This window comes from Delphinus delphis, chromosome X (genome assembly GCF_949987515.2).
Source record: "Delphinus delphis chromosome X, mDelDel1.2, whole genome shotgun sequence".
Taxonomy (NCBI): domain Eukaryota; kingdom Metazoa; phylum Chordata; class Mammalia; order Artiodactyla; family Delphinidae; genus Delphinus; species Delphinus delphis.
Genome location: NC_082704.1, coordinates 102,832,135 through 102,848,769, shown reverse-complemented (window position 1 = coordinate 102,848,769; position 16,635 = coordinate 102,832,135). Strand labels below are relative to the sequence as shown.

General features: G+C 37.3%; 1 pseudogene; it reads right to left on the bottom strand.

Moving 5' to 3' along the window:
• Positions 1–6,597: 6,597 nt before the first annotated feature.
• Positions 6,598–7,493, bottom strand: LOC132418239 (protein tyrosine phosphatase type IVA 1 pseudogene; annotated as a pseudogene).
• Between the last annotated feature and the right edge of the window lie 9,142 nt (positions 7,494–16,635).

Here is a 16,635-nt window from a genome sequence, read left to right as displayed (position 1 = left end):
ACTTCATTAAATTGAATTTAATATGATGGCTTCTCAGGGCTCTACGTTAATTTGCGCTTTGATTACTAAGTACTTTGTGATGCTTAACCCAAAAGGCAAGTAAGCATTCACTACAGATATAGAGAGACTGACTTGTCTTTTATAGACAGGTCCATCTCAATTTATGCAAAACTCAGACTGTAAAGTATTAGTTTCACAGTGATGGTGCTTACATGTTTTCCTTCTGTTTAAGTATTTGGTAGGTGCAATAACAGGTAATTGATATTGCACCGTACAACCATTATCTTTGCTCATTTAATCATTGTGACCATGTTTTCAATAAGGCAAGCTGTAAAAGATACCAGTAAATTTGTTAATTTTCCATATGACTTAGTGTCTATAAACTGATAGTTCTACCAAAATTTCATTTAATTTTTCCTGAAGAACTGCAATTGTATACTATACTAATATGGAGAGGCACTAACATATTCATATTTGGCACTCAATAAAACCAAGATCAATTTAGTAAGCACTAACATGGAAGCAAATAGGCTCTTTATAGCTGTTAATAAAGAAAGATAATCGCTGGTTTTGATCACAGCATTAAATTTGCCAAAGAAGTAGTAGGACAGCTTATGTTCCTCAAGGTGAGGCATGTTCAAGCTCTTCAGCTCATGTATTATAAACAGGCATTCCTTGTGTAGCTTGTGTAGCTAAAAAAACAAAACAAAAATTGAATTTGTCTTTGTGTTACAGCACATTATATACATATAGAGCACTGGAATAAAACTGTCTATCTGTCTAAATATAGACCACCGCGATGTTATGACTTGGCAAAAATGTTTTAAGGGAAAGAAGAATGTGTGTGTGTGTGTGTGTGTGTGTGTGTGTGTGAGAGAGAGAGAGAGAGAGAGAAGAGACAGAGAAAGAGAGAGAGAGAAAGAGAGAGAGAGGGAGACAGAGAGAATTATCTGCTCCAAACTTTCTGATATTTGCAAATAATCTTAAACATAATAGAGTTGTATCAAGATAAAATAATAGCTAATGACTCAATCAGAAGAGTATACAAATTTCTGAAGATAAAATTGAAGAGATTAAATTTGATTTTATTTTAATTCAATATAATTATTTTCTAAAATACTAACATTTCAGAAAAAGAATACCTAACTCCAAGATCCATCATCTTTCTTTTTGTATTCTTAATAGCAAAGCTCATGTGATACACTTCTATAGTTACATGGGTACTACTGTTGTAAAGAAGTAAAAGGAAATATTTTAAATTAGAGAGTATTTTTATTATAGATCTAAATAAGTAGATGCTCTATAACTGTGATTCTATTTGGAGGGTTAGATAGCATGGAGAAAAGGGAGGTTCATAAAATTTTTCAAAACTTAAAATACATTTGTAATTCTTCAAATAACAGATTTATCATCATAGATTCAACATTTAAACCATTGTTACATCTTTGTGTCTTACAAAGTAGCCTCTGATTGGAGCAAAGTTACAATTTTGATAGATCTACCAAAAGAGAAAACACTTTGATGAAAAGTAATTTGAAAGTACTTGCTTTCGGGACTTCCCTGGTGGCGAAGTGGTTAAGAATCCGCCTGCCGATGCAGGGGACACGGGTTCGAGCTCTGGTCCAGGAAGATCCCACATGCTGCGGAGCAACTAAGCCCATGCGCCACAACTGGTGAGCCTGCAGTCTAGAGCCCATGAGCCACAACTACGGAGCCCACGTGCCACAACTACTGAAGCCCATGCGTCTAGAGCCTGTGCTCCACAACAAGAGAAGCCACCGCAATGAAAAGCACTCACTGCAACGAGGAGTGGCCCCCTCTCACCACAGCTGGAGGGAGCCCGCGCACAGCAACCAAGACCCGACAAAGCCAAAAATAAATAAATACATGAATAATTAAAAAAAAAAAGTACTCGCTTTCAACTTCCTAAGTAACACAAGCTCAAACTCAAACTAATACACACAAACGCTGAGCCAAATATGTGGAAAAAATACGGTTTTTTCATATGTATATATATTTCTGGACGTGGAGATGTGTCTAGTTTTAGCTATTTGTATATTTTTTGGGTTTTTTGTAATTCCGAAAGACATATTACGTGTCCTTGAAATTTGATTTAAATATAACCTTTCAATGAAATATTTTGGAAGAATAATATAGATGATACAGGTTGACACAATTCTGGAAAGTGGCATACTGTATTTTATATTCAGAAGGAAACATGAATTTAACATATCAGAGAAAGACCAAACAATTTTAGTGCTTACATGAACCGAAGATATTTAAGGAAAAGAGAAAATAACTGAATTAAAGAAATCTTAAAATGTGTAAAATGCCCAATTATAGTGTATGGTTAATATTTAAAGCAAAATTAAATTTGAAATTCTATGCGTTATTTTTAAATGAATTATTCACAGTTTGTGTTGTTAAATGAGATTATGATTTATTTTTCAGTAAGACAGCTAGGTCTATCATTGCAAGAATTTATATACAATAAACTCTTATGACCCACATTTTGGACCAGTTTTTCATTGTGTTGGTGTCAATTTGTAGTCGATGTCAACTCAGATGACAAAAATAGCAGTTATGTATATGTCTATAATTTACCCCCATCAGAATCAACTGGGAAGTATTACTGCTTTACTTTGCTTATTTGCCATCAAAAAGAAAGATATGTTAGCATTTTTCAGAGTTTTGTCACTCATAATATATTAGCTGGAAAAGGTGTCACTTTGGATTTTGGATTCAGGTAAAGAAAGGGTAAGCAGTTCTTTGCAAGAAACTGCCCTCAGCATGAAGCCCCTTTCCTTGTCATTTTAACAAAGCTATATTGGTAACTAACTTTTAACCAGGCAACCCCGTGCTCTACTCATCTCCACCTGAGCACACCTTTCAAATCTTTTAATCACACAATACCTTGCCTAACGTGTCGGTTCTTTCCGTAGACCAAAAGAAGTAGGAATGAAGAATAAGTAATTAACCAATGACCAGATCTCTTCCCTAGCTTCCCCTTCCATAATCTCACAAACAAACTGTGTGACCAACCGTGTGAACAAGATAACATCTAGAGGAAGATCCCGAGGAGCCTGCATGCAGTAGGGGATGACATGACTCTGACCCTCCTATCTCAATGATTAACCGAGATCACTTCCCCCCGTTCCTTGAAAATTTTTATGGCCGAGCAGACTCTTCAGAAGTGGTTCTTTGGGGACACTGAGCCCACCATCTCCCCAGATTGCCTGGGGAGCAGGCATTTAAAGATTAAAGACAACTTTTCCCTCTACCAACGCTTATGCGTTTGATTTTGTAAGCAGTGAGCAGCAGGACCCAATTCAATCGGTAACAAAAGGAGGGAAAAGATGTGCAAAACAAAATTTCTCACGAGGAACTAGTGTGTTTAGTTCTATTAAATTATACGTAGGTAGGTTAAATATCACAGTGTATCCTAAATTTGAGTAAGGAAAGAAATACCGAAAACATGCCCCGTAGAGTTAACAGAAGCTGATGACTAAACAGGAATTCTTGAGCTTGTCTTATAGAACAGCAGCTAAGGGAACAGCTTGTTAAAAACCCCCCTGCTTGTGGTTGGGGGTCCGCCTGCCGATGCAGGGGACGCGGGTTCGTGCCCCGGTCCGGGAGGATCCCACGTGCCGCAGGGCGGCTGGGCCCGTGGGCCATGGCCGCTGGGCCTGCGCGTCCGGGGCCTGTGCTCCGCGACGGGGGAGGCCGCGGCAGTGAGAGGCCCGCGTACCGCAAAAAAAAAAACCCTGCTTGTAGCCTGCCTTCACTGAAGAAGCTTGCTTTAGTTATTTTATTTTCCTTTCTTTTTCCCCTCTCTTTAATTACATACCTTCCCAGCTTCATGGTAGCCCAGCTGTTTTACAGGAACTTGAAGTTAGCTCTTGTCCAGTTTAAGCCAGCTAAAGCAGGTAGGAAACCGACCCTGAAACTGTGCTTGCGCAGGTGTGGGATGATGGCCTGTTGACGTCAGAGGGCCAGAAACTCCTCCCTCAGATCATGCTAAGAGACGCCACTTTGAATCTGCAGAAGCATGTAACCCAGATGCACCTGCGCAGAAAACCTTTCCTCACCTTTTCGCCTATCTCCAATCACCTTTCCTCACGCTGAAAATCACCCTGCTTAGCCCATAAATATTCCAACACCCTCCCCTTCCGGGAGGCAGATCTGAGACTTGGTTTCCATCTCCTTGCTTGGCTGCCTTGTGAATAAACTCTTGGCCACAAACCTCGGCATCTCAGCGTTTGACTTACTGTGCCTTGGGCAAACGGACCTGGTTCAGTAACAATACATCAGTTTTTAGACACCACAGTTTGTAAAGCTCCCATCTTTGGCTTTGGTCCTAATATTAAAACTAAACAAAGACTTGCTGACCATAGTATGGATCACAAAATATGAAATTCTCCAATCTAGGATTTTACACTGGATTATGTTCAACTATGTTTATAACAATTATAGGTGATTGCTTTAGAGTGTCTAAATTCATTTATTTCAATGAAGTTGATTACTCTGTATCAGGCACTGTGTGAAGTGTTTACATACAATGAAAACTGAGAATGATCCTTACCCTTTAGGAAACAATTTCAAAGATATTCAAATAAATTCAAACTTTGTATTAAAGCATACTAGGTCCTATGTACATTACATTACAGTAATAATGACGTTCAATTAATTAATCAAATATTTTAGAGTTTTCAGCTGGTCCATAAATTATTACTTCTGCATGTCACACTTTTAAAAAATAGCTGCTGAAAGGCTAACTGTACTAGATAGCTATTGCCACAATAATGCTGCATAATAAAACATTTCAGTTTTTCAGTGGCTTAGGGTTTGGCTGATCTAGGCCTGGCTTAGCTGGTACCTAGCAGTTCAACTGGACTCAGCTACAGGTAATATATCAAGCTTAAGTCTGCCCTATGTGTATCATTCTGTGACCCCAACTAAAGGAGCAATGGATAGCTGGGGCATTTTTTTCTCATGGAGATGGCAGAGGTGTCGAGGGCCAAGCCAACCTGTGACGAAATATTTCAAGCCCTTGCTTACATCACACTCGCTAACATTCCATTGGCCAAAGCAAGATACATACATGGCCACATACAAGTTCAAAAAGCAGGGAAATGCAGTTCAGCAACTGTAAGGCCCTGGCAACAGGGTGGAAGAATACTTATATTGAGAGTGGGGAATAAGACCAGTAATTCAATCTACCGCACCATCCCTCCTTGGTATTGTCCTTTACTGTAAAAGTTGTCTGACCGCTCTTTCCCAGGAGCAGTGATGGCTAAGTTTCACCTTTGTGCTCCTGAAGTTGTTTATCCTTACCAACTATCACCGCACTTGCAGTTTTCAAGAAGTTGTATTAATGCTTTACAAGATTGTTACCTTGTGAAGGCCATTAGAGTATCCTACCCTCCCTTGGAGTTCCAGTGCATTTTCCTCGGCCTAGAGTTTAGAAAGTATTCAATGCCCAATATTTCAACTAGTAAAATGAGATTTTTTTTTATTTTACAAAAACAACTCATGTATTTATTCCTTGAAAGGTATGTCATTAATTTCCCTACGAATGTTTGTAGCCACATCATTTGGAACTGCTTTAAATAAAAATATGATGAATTTTGACCTTTATCTGAAACAAAATATGCGTAATACTAATTTAATTATTACTCTTCTTCCGACTACAATTAATTAATTAGTTAATTTTAACCAACTTCCAATTTGAATAATAGTTGGTAAACAACTTCTAATAGGTATGGAACAAAACTTTACAGGGTTTCCAGAATATTATCAGACTTACAGCTACAATTAGAAAGTATTTTAACCTTTTAAAAATATTTACTGAATTAAAAACATTTGGAAAAATTTTACTGGAAATATAGCCCCCCTGCCCTAACCTGCCCATTCTTTTCTCAGGCCCTCTCTGTTACGTTGCACCCCAAACCGCAAACTTCAAATTGGCTATAATTCTTATTTGTCTGGAAACTATGTGCTTCTGTGCAACATAGACTGAACTATCAACAAGAGTTTTGTGTGTGTTTGATTTTTCAAAATGGAAGCTTTTATAACAGCACAAACATTGAGTTTATAGAAACAAATTCAAAATTACCTAAGACTTTGCACAAATCCAGCAAAATTAATGGTTGTACAAACCCTACTATATATCAGTTTGCATATGGAAGATATCACGTGAGCAGGTGTTCACATAGGCCCTACCTTCAATGTTTGAAATGACTTAAGGAATAAACCTCCTAAGGACTACATGACACTAAAAGTGTACAAGTATCGTGCTGGGTATTTTGGCACCTCACTACTCTAAATTTCTTGTATATTGATAAGATACAATTGATACAAATAGAAACACACATTTTAGATATTGGAGAGCTAGAGTCTTTTACTAAGTGTCAAAATAACAGGAAAGAGAGAGAAGGCTCTAGTTCCGGTAAGCCTGTGGCCTGCTACAACTGCCTTTCAATGTTCCTATGCAAGCTTCATTGGACTTGGTATTTACCAAGTCTCCACAACGGCTGACATATATGAGGTTCCATCTCAAGTTTCTTTTCCAAGGCCATAGCATCAGGCGGCACTCTTTCACTGGTTGAAACAACTGTATCTGGTGTTTCTGAAGCGCAAGCACATTGTAGGAAGATACTTTTCCAAATACAAAAGTTGCTTGCTGTTAAAAGCTCCACATTGCTTTTGTCTTATGCATTGCACTGCATCTTCATACTTCATTCCCCCTTCAATTAAAGCTAGGGCAACCAGCACTGAAGCTCTCCCAAGACCTGCAGCACAGTGGACCACAATACAACAACTAGGATCAGAAATTTCTTTTTTACAAGTTTTAACCATTTATCAACGATCTGACTGGATGGTAGCGCACCATCATCAAAAGGCCAGTCCAGACCCTGGATACCTTCATTCTCCAAAATGGCAGTGTTACATGCAGCTTCACACACTCTTACTGTGGTGGTAACTCTGTTCTTCTTAAGTTCCTGTAAGAATTTGCTTAAGGAGGCATTGCTTGGGCTGTGCGCCATCAGAAATCTCATATTGGGACGTCCCTGGCGGTCCGTGGTTAAGACTTCGCCTTAAGACCCGCAGGGGATGCGGGTTTGACCCCTGGTCAGGGAGCTAAGATCCCACATGCCTCTCGGCCAAAAAACCAAAACATAAAACAGAAGCAATATTGTAACAAACTCAATAAAGACTTTAAAAATGGTCCACATCAAAAAAAAACTTAAAAAAACAAAAAGAAATCTCATATTCCTGTTTGCAATCTCTACAGGACCAGGGCAATTCACCCCAGTCATGTGGAAGTAATTAAAATTAAAAAAATACAGGAAAGATGTAAAAGAACTGGAGGCTACTTCCAAATACTTCAGTCTAAATTTTCAGTGAGTTGAATATGAAGTTAGGAGTAACAGGAAATGAAATCAACCTTCAAACAAAACAAAAAGTATCAATGTTTCAGTACAGTAATACTGAAAATCAGGGCACTCAGCTTTGCCCCATTCAGGTCAGAGCTCTTGCAAAATGGTCTCCTATTCAGTTCTGCTCTTCAATGTCCAGGTTATTCATTTTTATGGGAACCTCTCAGGTAGTAACAACCTTCTAGAATTCACTGGTCTGCACAGAGGTTGGACTGGGCCTGTCATAATTCCTACTGCCTCTTGGACAGTCCATATATGTGTGACCAAGAACACTGAAGAACCGAGAGATATGTTCACTCATTGACGAATGTGGCCTAGTCAGACAGCCGGTCCCCAGGCAGAAATGACAATGCTCCGTGCACAGCTCCGGGAAAAGCGCATCACTGACAGGATCTACTGCCACCAGGGTCCAAAATTTGCCTTAGGTGGCCTGTATCGCCAGTCCGCCCTTGTTTCTCTGCCGGAAGGACAAAGGGAGAATACAGACACCAGCCGACAGGGAATCCCGGCCAAGTGCAGACAAGGAGGAACCGGGCAGGGGTAAAGCAAAGGCTGGAGCATCATAAAGGGGAAGCAAACACCCATGTGCGAAAGCTATTTACTTCTATGGCAGTGTTTCATAAATTAGTCTACAGATCCTCCCACGCAACACTTCTAATGCACAGATCACATTTCATATTAGACAACCATTAAATGTCAGCTCCCTTTCTTTACACAAACAACAAACAAAAGGTGATATTAGAGGTGGCCCTGAATTAACATGCCAATTTAACATCATTTAACAGGAGAATAATTGGTTGTGATACTGATTATTTCTTTGGCGCAGCTGTTAGGTGGCACTGTGCTCCAGGCTGACTCAGAAATCATTCACAGATTTTCCCTCCCATTTACTACAAAACGGATGTGTTTGATATCCAGCCTCTACAGTCATTTCAAATCAATTTCCCCACATACCAGCATGATCTGCTTTCTAAGACTTAAAAAGTATAAAAAAGAAAGAAAAAATTAAAGAATGAAAGTAAGTCAACTAGTCTAAGGGGGATCTAAACCTCTCTGATCTCAATGGACTTCAAATTCATAAGGTCTTTACTTCTGTCCAAGGTGAGGAGGAAGTTAAAGTGAGACTGGGAAAGGGATTGTGGACTAAGAACCACTCTGCCTCCCTCTAACCTGCAGTGGGGGCTGAGACAAAAGGATGCAAATGACCATTGTATTTTCCAAAACATTCAAAGGCCCAAAGTGACTCTTTTCACTATCTAAGTCACCAGTGGTAAGGAGGAAATTACTGCAGAAAAAGAGATTGTAGAAAGGGAGTATACGATGTGTGCATGTGTAAAATGATAACGTATCATACTCATCTTCTCTGGGTGGATATGAAAAATAAAGTATGTCTATATGGCTGTAGTCATATTCTTTATTCAAGCACACAGTGAGGAAATGGGGAGTGTGTAATTCAAAACCACACTATACTTGCCATACCCCACTATGATTAACTTCTGTAACTCACTGGGTCACTGGAAAGTTGCATGACTTATATGCCTAGGTACAGCTATATGCACACATATATATATATACGTACGGACACACAAACATACATTACTTTCATCACACTATGTGTATCATAAATGAATTCTGCATCTGCAAACATATACTACATATTTCCTTCTCTGAGAGGACATATCCAGATTAGTAATAATGAAAAGTAGACTACCTAAGAAGCCATTTGTCATATTTACTTTTATCTTCTCTATAAACATATTCCTTTTCCCTTTCCATACATTTAAAGTAAAAATCTAGAAAAAAAAATCTTATTTTCAAGATTCACATTTTGGTAATATATTGTCTAAAATATGTCCGCCGTCACAGCGCATGCATCTCCCCAACTCCTGACTAAAACTCCATGAAAGGAGAGGAAATATACGCATTTGAAAATAATATATTTGTAACATAAATAATATATTTATAACATAAAAAATTAAAATGTGCCATTAATGGATATGTATTAAGGAAGACCAGGAGGTATTTCGGCATTAATTCAATACACATTTATTAAGGCTCTCCTAAATACTGGTAAAATCTAGACCTAGTCCATAAGAAGCTTGTTATCTACAGGAGAAATACACATATATAAACTAACTTTAAAAGAATTAAAGACTTTATACTATAATAAGAACAAACTGAGTTCAGGAGAGGGTGTGAATAAATCTGCCTGGCATATGAAGCAGGATGCTAGAACAAGACCTCTCAGACTCAGTGACAGTTTTGCTCACCCATACATTGATCTTTCACCATTTTAACCACAGTATGTCTCTACAATAGCTGTATACTACGTACATTTTTATGAGGGTAAAATGCCCACCAAAAAAAAATTGGCAGCAATCAATGGAACCGCGAGGTAAGATTAGTAAAGAATGAAACATCATGCAAGTTGGATTGAAATATAACCAGGAAAAAATGGGAAAAATAATTACCTTAATAACTGCTCTTTGATGCCTCAGGAAAAGAAAAGAAATCCAGAAGACTTCTGAAATAAAATAGAACATACTATATATAAAGTTTCATCAGACAACTCACTTAATGCTAAATAAAAAGATCAATTACTCTTAAAAAAATTCTAACACCTGTTCAAGGAGTTCTTAAAGAGGGAAAATTGGATTATTTATCTAAGATATATTAAATATGAGAAATATTATAAGATATAGTATACTTGGCAAAGATAACTATAAACCCAAGAGAAATTATATTTTTGAACTTTTGAGTTATTTTGATATTTTATTTTAGTTTTGGTTCAAAAGAAATAAAAGGTTATACTGTCTTACCAAATAGAGTTAAGAAAATCATGAGGCTGAATTAATAGTCATTTTCCATTCTGCTACGTATCTAGAATATTTTATAAATTGCTAGATATTTTAGACATCAGAAAATGGTAATTTTTCACATAAATTATTAAGTCCTAACCTAATTTATCATCAAGGCTTTTTGTACTTGTAAAACATGTTACTAAGTAAACAGTATTCATTAGATGTGACCTAAAATTTTTATTCTCAATTCCTCTCTTTAAACTTACCATTTAGAGAGTTTATCTATAACAAATGCCTTGTGTGGCCAGAACTTTCAAAGCTGAAATAAAAATAAACAGTTGTATGGAAAGAGGAACAATGACAAGAAAGTTTAAAAGGTGTTGATTTAATCATTTAGACCACCTTAGATATAATTTTTAAAAAATAATACAAAACCCTAAAGTGCTTTGTTGATACTTCATTTTCTTGTCATTTTACTAGTTTTTTTTTTTTGTTTTTTTTTTTTTTTCGGTACGCGGGCCTCTCACTGCTGTGGCCTCTCCCGTTGCAGAGCACAGGCTCTGGACGCGCAGGCTCAGCAGCCATGGCTCACGGGCCCAGCCGCTCCACGGCATGTGGGATCTTCCCGGACCGGGGCACGAACCCATGTCCCCTGTATCGGCAGGCGGACTCTCAACCACTGCGCCACCAGGGAAGCCCACTAGGTCATGTTTTAATGAGGAAGGAATTTCAATAAAGTAGGAGAGAAGAAAGTGGCGGCTGTGTGTGTGTGTGTGTGTGTGCGTGTGCGTGTGCGTGTGTGTGTGTGTGTGTGAGCAAAATAATCAGGGGGGAATAGGAAAGAGAAAGGACAGAAAGAGCATTCAGAAAGATTTGGAGAAATTCCCTTTTTCCCTTTTTTCCTAAACCCTTAAGGGTAGTTGAAGGGAAGCAGGAAGGGCAAACTCATTGCCAAATAGCACCCTCTGTTAAAACAACAGGATTTAAAGTTCTCTAGGTTTGTGGTGTAAATGGATTCCATTCCTGCCACTATGGTTAAGCACAACAGCACAATAGATGGTCTGTTAACCTGATTGTTGCATTAATGCTGGGATGGAATATGCATCCATGCAATGAAGAATGTAAAAAGAATGAATTTCTAGAGCAGGACCACTATTAATACCCACACAATAAAATCTGCTCATTCTTTGAGAGGCAAAAACAATTATAATGCCTGGCATTCATTTGAATTTAATGAGACTAGAGTTAGTTCAAACCTTTCCTAGGGACACATGCTAGGAGTATCTTAGGTCCAGGCATATACATTTAGACCATTACAATATGACTTTAAAAAGCATTACATATTACTTAGAGTTATTAATAAAATAATATATACTTCCCTCCAATACAAGCATATCTACATGGGTCAAAAAATAAAGAAAAATTGTGAGTTAAGACATCTTTATGCCTTTTTTCTTTATATCACAGTTTCAAAGCCTGCATAAAATTTAGAATCCTGAAATGCATAATACTTCATGCTTTTTTAGGAATATGAAAACTTATGCCTATTTTTAAACAAATATTAAGGTATAATTCTCACTGAACGTACTGCACATATTCAAAGTGAATAGTTCCCCAAAAGTTTCCTCATGGCCCTTTATGAGCTATCCTTTAACCCTCAACACCAGCCCCCGACGCATTTTGTAGGCAACCTTTTTATGCTATTAAACATTTGTTTGAATTTCTTGAAATTTTATTTAAATAGGATCATGCAGTATATATATTTTTTTCTTGTCAGGCTTCTTTCGTTCAGAATAATTGTTTTTTAAGATTCACCCATGTTTTAGTGTGTATTATGGGTTGAAATTTGTCCCCCCAAAAGATATCTTGCAGTTCTAACACGCAGTACCACAGAATGTGACTCTATCTGGGAATAGAGTCATTGCAGATGTAATTATTTAAGTTGAAATGAGGTCGTACTTGAGTAGGGTGGACCCTTATTCCACTATGACTAGTGTCCTCATAAGAAGAGACACAGAGACACTCACATGCATGAGGAACATGTCATGTGATGATAGAGGCAGAGATTGAAGTGCTACAGCTGCAAGGTGGTGCCAAATCCACATCCAACTGGTGTCCTTTGAAAAAGGGAAAATGTGGACACAGCCACAGACATTCACAGAGAGAAGTCTATGTGCAGATACACACAGGAAGAAAGCCACGTAATGACAGATGCTGAGTGATGCATCTCCAAGTCAAGGAACATCAAAGATTGCCTGGAAACCACCAGAAGCTGAGAAGAGGCAAGGAAAGATTCTCTCCTACAGGTTTCGGAGGGTACATGGCGCTGCCGACACTTTGATTTCAGACTTTCAGTATCCAGAACCGTGAGACAATAAATTTCTGTTTTTTTAAGATACACAGTTTGTGGTACATTGTTACAGAAACCCTAAGAAACGAATACAGTATGTATCAGAATATCATTCTATTTTGTGACTATTCACAATTTGTTTATCCCTTCACCTGTTGAGGACATTTGGATTTTTTCCATTTATAGGTTTAGTGGTATGACTAAATCATAGAGTACATTCAACTTTAATTTGACTAAATACTGACAAATTGATTTGCAACAGTCAATACAACCCAACATCAGGACCCAGGGGTTCCTATTATCCACATCTGCACCAATACTCGCAATGTGCAATTTTTTTCTTCTTTGCCAATGTAAAGTGACATGTTCTTGTTATTGTAATTTCTTTTTTTTATTACAAATGAGTTTGATTATCTTTTCATATATTCATTCACCTGTTGGGTATCCTCTTTGCTGAATTGTCTGTTTATATCCTCTGTTTATGTTTTATCAGTTTTAGATGTTGAAATATCTTTTATCTGTTAGACTTTTTATGGGTGTCCCTCATTGGGGAAAAAAAACAAACCTTTATTTTGATGTAATCAAATCAATCCTTTTCTGGGCCTCATGACTGATGCTTTTTGAGCCTTATTCAAACTTAGTTGACAAATATATTCTTCTAAATTATTCTATACTAACTTTATAATTTTATCTTTCATATGTAGCTTTTTAAACCATCTGGAACTCATCTTTTTATATTTGCTAAAGCAGGGATCAGGTTTTATTTTTCTATATATACCAAACAGATTTTTCTAACATCATTTATTAGACAGTCTGAGACTGACCATGTCATGGGCAAATGCTATCTATTGATTTCCAGGCCCTTGTTTATCTTCCTCTATGTAGTCACACATCATCCAGGAAACCTAAAGTTATAGAATTTAGCTTTTATATGGTTCCTCTCAAACTCTTGTGATTAGTGAACACTTTTCATAATATTTGAGAGATAATGAAAGAAATCTATTGTTTTCCCCAATTGATATAAAAATCTAATTTTTCATATATTAATATATTCCAGTGATTAGTCTATTCTGAGTGAACAACACATTCCATTGTAGACATTATTAAAAAAATGAATATCTGGAGTGAAACTCCCCCTTCATTTCTATTTTTGTAATTTTTCCTCTAGAATTTCTTCTGTCTTAATTATTTTATATTTGCTTCAATTATTTTTAATTGATAAAAGTAAACCCATTTTGAATTGTGTTGAAGTTATAGATTAGTACAGGAGAAATTGATAACCAATATTGTCTTCCCATATAAAAAAATGGTTTCCATTTATGCAAGACCCCTATAGTGTGCTTCAGCAGAGACTACAGTTTATTCATATAGACTTGAACATTTTCTGTAGAATTTACATTACAGTTGGAAACTCGGCTATGGATTAATTCCAAACCTAAGTATTTAACCGACTTCCTCTACTTTGGACAATGGAATTCTATTCATATACTAGTTTGCCATGAGTAAAATTCAGTCCCAGACATGCATCTCATAAATAAGTATTTTTCTGTGTTGTAGAGGTCTGGAGTTACCTCAAACCTTGCTCTGTTTCCCTCAGACCCCACTAGGAGCCCTTTCCTGGTAAATCAACCACTTATTAAAGAAGAACAATATTGACAGAGAACCTGAAGCTATCAGCCATGTTTCTCTGAGTCGGGGTACAAGGCCTCAGCTACCCTTGCTCTTTCTAAATTAATTCTTAAAGGACCATGATGATTGCTTTAAATATGAGGCAGTGGTAAGCAAACATTTTCTATAAAGGGCCAGCTAGTAAATATTTCAGGCTTTACAGGCCATATGGTCTCTGTCACAACTACTCAACCATGCTATTGTAGCATGAAAACAGTCATAGACAATGCATAAACAAATTGGTGTGGCTATGTTCCAATAAAACTACATTTATAAAACAAGGCAATGGGACAGATTTGGCCCGTGTGAAGTAGTTTGCTACCATCCTCCATTCCAGATTTTGCACTACATCTGAGGAACTTTAAAAAGTGATGTCTCTACAGATGGCAAATAAGCATATGAAAAGATGCTCCACATCATATGTCATCAGGGAAATGCAAATTAAAACGAGATACCACTACACAGCTATTAGAATGGCCAAAATCCAGAACACTGACAACACCAAATGTGGGGTGACAGAACTCTTATCCATTGCTGGTGGAAATGCAAAATGGTACAGCGACTTTGGAAGACACTTTGGCAGTTTCCTACAAAACTAAACATTCTCTTACCATATGATCTAGCAGTTATGCTCCTTGATATTTACCCAAAGAAACTGAAAACTTTTGTCTACACAAAAACCTGCACACTGGGGTTTATAGCAGCTTTAATCAAAAATGCCAAAACTTGGAAGCAACCAAGATGTCCTTTAGTAGGTGAATGGATAAATAAACTGTGGTACATCCAGAAAATGGAATACTATTCAGCTCTAAAAACAAATGACCTATCAAGCTATGAAAAGACATGGAAGAACCTTAAATGCATATTGCTAAGTGAAAGAAGCCAATCTGAAAACGCTACATACTATATGATATAAACTATATGACATTCTGAATAAGGCAAAACTATGGAGATAGTAAAAAGATCATTGGTTGCCAGAGTTTGGGGGGAGAAGGAGAAGAGTGAATAGGTAGAGCACAGAGGACTTTTAAGGCAGTGAAAATGCTCTGTATGATACCATAATGATGGGTACATGTCATTATACATTTGTCCAAACCCATGAAATGAACAATACCAAGAGTGAATTCTAAGGTAAACTGTGGACTTTGGTTGACTGTGAGGTGCCAATGCAGGTTCATCAATTGTAAAAAGTTTGGGATTGACATGTACACACTACTATATTTAAAATGGATTAACAAACAAGGACCTACTGTATAGCACAGGGAACTCTGCTCAATATTATGTAACAGCCTAAATGGGAAAAAAATTTGAAAAAGAATAGCTACATGTATATGTATAACTGAATCACTTTGCTGCACACCTGAAACTAACACATTGTTAATCAACTATACTTCAATATAAAATAAACAGTTTAAAAAAACTCTTAAAAAAACAGATGAACAACAAAGTCCTACTGTAGAGCACAGGGAACTATATTCAATATCCTGTAATAAACCATAATGGAAAAGAATATGAAAAAGAATACATATACATGTACAACTGAATCACTTTGCTGTACACCAGAAACTAACATGACATTGTAAACCAACTATACTTCGATAAAAATTTTGTTTTAAAATGTACCACTCTGGTAGGGGATTTTAATAATGGGGGATACTATGCATGTGTGGGGGCAGGTGGAATATGGGAAATCTCTGTATGTTTCCCTCAATTTTTCTGTGAACCTAATCCTGCTTTAAAAAGTCTTAGTTATAAGTTATAGCTGTGCTCTATCCCCTGGAAAACTGACTTAATTGAAGTAAGCCAGGCACCTGGGTGGGTTTTTTTTTTAGCTCCCCTAAATCAGTAATTGAGAAGCCAAATTTGAAAACCACATCCTTGAGACATTTTCTCAAAGTGTACCTGTGTTGTTTTTGGATGGTGCAAATATCACCAGAGCACTTGTTAAAACTACAGATTGCAGAGTCCCACTCCAGACCCACTGAATGAGAATCTCCAGGGAAGGGCAGGGGATTTGCAAAGCCTAGCAGGAACCCCAGGTGATTCTTATCGTGAGAAAAATTTAGAAAACACTGCCCAGAGGCCAACTTCTGCTTTCTGTGTTTCTCTACTTTGAAGCTCCCAGTGAATGACTTGGACAAATAGCCTTCTATCTGTAGATGATCCATGCTTGGAGGTTAGCCAAACCTTTTCTGGAGGTAGGGAATTATGAATAAATGATTTTAAAGGCATAAATTCCCAAACAGTCACCTTCCACATGTACACTTCTTTGAAACTGATTAGACTGAGAGAGCTCTGAGTTCACAGTAGAATTCCTCTCTCTTTATGTCAGAATTACATACTGTGTCTTCTTCACAATTCTCACCCACTCTTAGTC